Raw genomic sequence first — 4,358 nt, forward strand, 5'->3', positions numbered from 1 at the left:
CTTTTGTGTCAGTGGGAGCATCTTGATACGCTTGACGGACATTGAGCAGGCGGTTTATGCTACTTGAGCATTTGGATACTTGAGACTGGGATCTTTACTTGGATGTTGTATGGTTCATATGCGGTGGTTCTTACAAATATACTTGGGCTGATTTGGGCTTTGCACTCTTGAGCATACATCTCTTTGTGTCAGGTCTTGCCAGTGTTGTGTACACTTTTCCCTATTATACAGGGGGTGTGCCGGCTTACCGATGAATTCATTTGACATGCTTGGGTGTTTGCTCGATGTCCGTATGACTGTCACATGTTGATTTATGTCCGCTAGATACTGGTTATGCTTTGACAGTCAGTGGTTGACTTGGTGCATTCATTTTGCCTACAGTTTGCTCTCATTGTACCTTGCTGTAATTTATTACAGCAAGCAATTATGTATGGATTGATGTGGAATTTTTATGTTGAATCATCCTGATTTTATATACTTTCGATGATACTTGGTGGCAGCATCGTTAGCTATTAGTTCGTGGTCATTTTGCCTTGGTTTTGGTGGTATTTTGGCTGTTTATATTAGAAGACAGTAATTAGTTTTGAACTATCTGCATCGTTTTGGATTGCAGTATGGTATCTTCTTCTATTGATAGTGCTATCTTCAACATCACTAAGCTTGATGGTATGAATTATGCCTATTGGAAGAGCCAAGTTTGGCAGGTATTGGTACAGAAATCTCATATCAAGCCACTAAGGATGCATGGCGAGTAGCCTGAAACTATGACTGATGACGAATGGAATGAGCTTGATGAGTTATGCAAGTCCACCCTCATTGTATTTTTCACTGAATAGGTGCATCACAATGTGGTTGAGGATTCATAGAGTGCTTAGCAGCTTTGGGATAAAATTAAGAATCTCTATGACAAGAAAAGTCCAGCAAGTCGATGTATTGGCTGAAGTAGCTTATGGACCTGCCCATGAAGGAGAATATGACAATGTCTGCTCATTTGAGCTAGTTTCATGCGATTCTCAAGAACTTGACTTCGCAGGGCATTACCTTTAATAATGAGATTACTCCATTGTTTTTGCTTGGGACTGTGAGTGACTCATGGGATGTATTCCGCATTACCTTATGTGCTCCTGTTACTATTTTGAACTTGCTTGATGTAGAGAGTGCTCTTCTACGCGAAGAGATAAACTGTAAGAACTTGGATGTCTTTCATCTGACGTATGCTTTGACCGTTAGAGGCAGAGATGGTAATGGAAAGAATGACCGTGGGAATGGCCGTTGCAGAGATTGGCAGAAGTTTAGATCTAAGTTGCGCAACAAGTCTCATGGGAGAAATGCTAATGTGATATGTCATCATTGCGGCAAGAAGGGTCATATACGTCCACAGTGTCATGAGTTGCGCAATGAGAAGCGCAAAGAAAAGGGAAAATACAAAGTACAGGAAAAGTCCTTTGATTGTAGCATTATGCCTGCGAAATCCAATGTGAAAATCGAGGAGATAAATATCATGCAGAGTGATAACTCCAATGGGGAGTACATATTTGCAGCTAGTTCTTGTGATGTTACGCCGTTGACCGAGGTTCACTTTATGTATGCACAGTGCTGGCTTTTGGATTCTGGTGCTTCATTTCATGTTATACCATTCCGTGAGTGGTTCCATTCCTACCGCGCTGTCTCTGGTTCAGTTCGCTTGGGTGATGATAGGTCACTTGCAATTGTCGACATTGGAGATGTACAACTGCAGTTCTCTATTGGCAGTACTTTTTTGTTATAGGATGTACGTCATGTACCAGCGCTTATACGCAGTCTTATGTCTGCAGGCAGCTTGATGTTGGATTTCATGTTTCATTTGGAGATTTTGCCTGGAAGATCACACGTGGCAGACTTGTGTTTGCTAGAGATGCTGAGGCTGGCAGTCTCTATCCTCGTAGTTGATGGGTTCTTTGTTGACTATGTTTTGTCAGTCAGTTTCATCCCACATGTATCTCTTTGGCATGCCCATTGGGCCATATGTCCTTGAAGGGAATGAAAATGCTTTCTGGTTTGTAGTACTTACCGCCCCTTGACTATGCATGTTTTGATTCATGTGAGCATTGTCTTTATGGTAGACAGACTAGGAATACGCATAAGAAGTTTGGTAGAACACGCATGAGTAAGCCCCTGGTAATGGTACATTCAGATGTCTGTGGATGCATGTCCTGTCAATCTATGGGTGGTGCAAAGTATTTTGTGACGTTCATTGACGATTTTTCGCGTAAAGTTTGGGCTTACCTCATTAAGCTTAAGTCAGCTTGGCTGTGTTTCAGAGATGGCATGCATTGGTTGAGAACCAGACTAGGCATAGGCTGAAATGCCTTAGGACTGACCGCTCCCTATACCGTATCCCAAAATGGTTTGATTGAGCGGATGAATAAAACCATCCAGGGGCGTGTATGCAGTATGCTTAGCCATGCAGGCTTACCACAGAGCTTTTAGGCTGAGGCAGTCAATACAACTGTGCATGTTATCAATAGATTACCTTTTAGTGGTTTGGATTTTCAGGTTGCAGAGGAGGTATGGATTGAGTAACCTCCGTCTTATGCGTATCTGCACGTCTTTGGATGTGAGGCATTCTTTCAGGCACTACATTCTCTATGAGAAGGTGGTTTATAATACGAAGGCGGAAGGGCTTAGATTGTTGTTGAACAAGTTATAGCCGCCAAATCGTTTAGCAAAGTAGTTAATCACTTTGCAGGATTTTGATTACGAGATCAAGAGCAAGCTACCAAAGCTACAGAGCATTGTAGAATGTCTTGTGGATTTCGGAGAGCCAAAAGAGGTCTTGCCTAAAGGAAGTGACATGGAAACATTGTTTAAGATTGATACGGTGTTTATTCCCTCTTGGTATGCTGCTATAACGTACTATTTATCTATGGGAGAGATTGGAGCCACTCTATCCAAATCCGAGAAGAGGAAAATTAAACAGCAGGCATTGAAAATTTCCTTGATCGTAGGAATACTATATCGGCAGGGTGTTGATGATATCTATCGCCGATGTGTGATGCTTGACGAGGCTTCATTTATCTTGGAGGAGTGCCATGACTCCGCTTGTGGAGGACACTTTGTTGGGCGGTTGACGGCACAAAAGGCTTTAAGAGCTGGTTATTGGTGGCTGTCCATGTTCCATGATTCATTTGAGTATGTTAAGAGATGCGATACATGTCAAAGACATGACAGTAGAGAGAATAGGAAGCGTCCACTTACGCTTATCATGGCTATCCTTCCATTTGGTCCAAGGACAAGCGGACTAAGTTGGATCCTAAGAGTGTCAAATGCATTTTCCTTTGCTATAGAGATGCAGGTGAGATGTGTTATCGTCTCTGGGATCCATATGCGCGGAAAGTCATCTGCAGCTATGATGTAGTCTTCCATGAAGACAAGATGCATAGGCAGCTTGAGAAGGTGGTAGAGATACGCATGGTTATATTCTAGGAGGAGCCACGTGCTCCTACACAGCCGGTTGGACAGCCTGCAGTAACAGTTGGTACACATGGCCAGGGTGTTGGATAGGATGCTAGACATGCAACAAAGCATGCCATGAGACGGTCGACTAGAGCTAGACGTCCATGTGATAGATTTGAGCCCTCGATGCATTATGTCTTGGTTACAGATGCAGGAGAGCCTCTCACCTATGATGAGGCTATGCGTAGGGATAACAGTCACTCCTAGGAGAGGGCCTTGCAGTTTGAGATAGACTCCTTGCACAAGAATATGACTTGGGATTTGGTTGCATTGCCTCAGGGCAAGAAGACTTTGTTATGCAAATGGGTGTACAAGGTGGAAAGTATCCCTGGAAACCCCAAGCCGGCTTATAAGACAAGACTCGTTGCTAAGGGTTTTAAACAGGAGCATGGAGTTGACTTTGATGAAGTTTTTTCTCCTGTGGTCAAGATAACCACTCTTCGCTTAGTTTTAGCCTTAGTTGCGCAGCTTGACTTGGACATGTATCAAATTGATGTCAAGGCTGTATTATTGCATGGGGATTTGCATGATGAGATATACATGGAGCAGCCTAAGGACTTTGCAGAACCTGGCAAGGAGCACCTAGTGTGCAAGTTGAAGAAAAGTCTTTATGGCTTGAAGTAGGCACCTAGGGAGTGGTATCATAAGTTTGATGACAGACATCAGGGATTACTCTACCTTTCACAGAGGGAGTCCATTCATAAAGTCCTTGAGCGTTTCCGCATGCAGGACGTGAAGCCTATTGGTTGTCCATTACCTTTTATGTGAAGGTCTCATAGGCTGATTGTCCATAGACAGATGAATAGAGGGCCAAGATGGCCAAGATCCCTTATGCATCAGTTGTGGGCAGTTTGATGTACGCC

The sequence above is a fragment of the Lygodium microphyllum genome, chromosome 11 (genome assembly GCF_053477565.2).
Source record: "Lygodium microphyllum isolate KBCC chromosome 11, Lygodium_microphyllum_v1.1.10, whole genome shotgun sequence".
NCBI classification, from domain to species: Eukaryota; Viridiplantae; Streptophyta; class Polypodiopsida; order Schizaeales; family Lygodiaceae; genus Lygodium; species Lygodium microphyllum.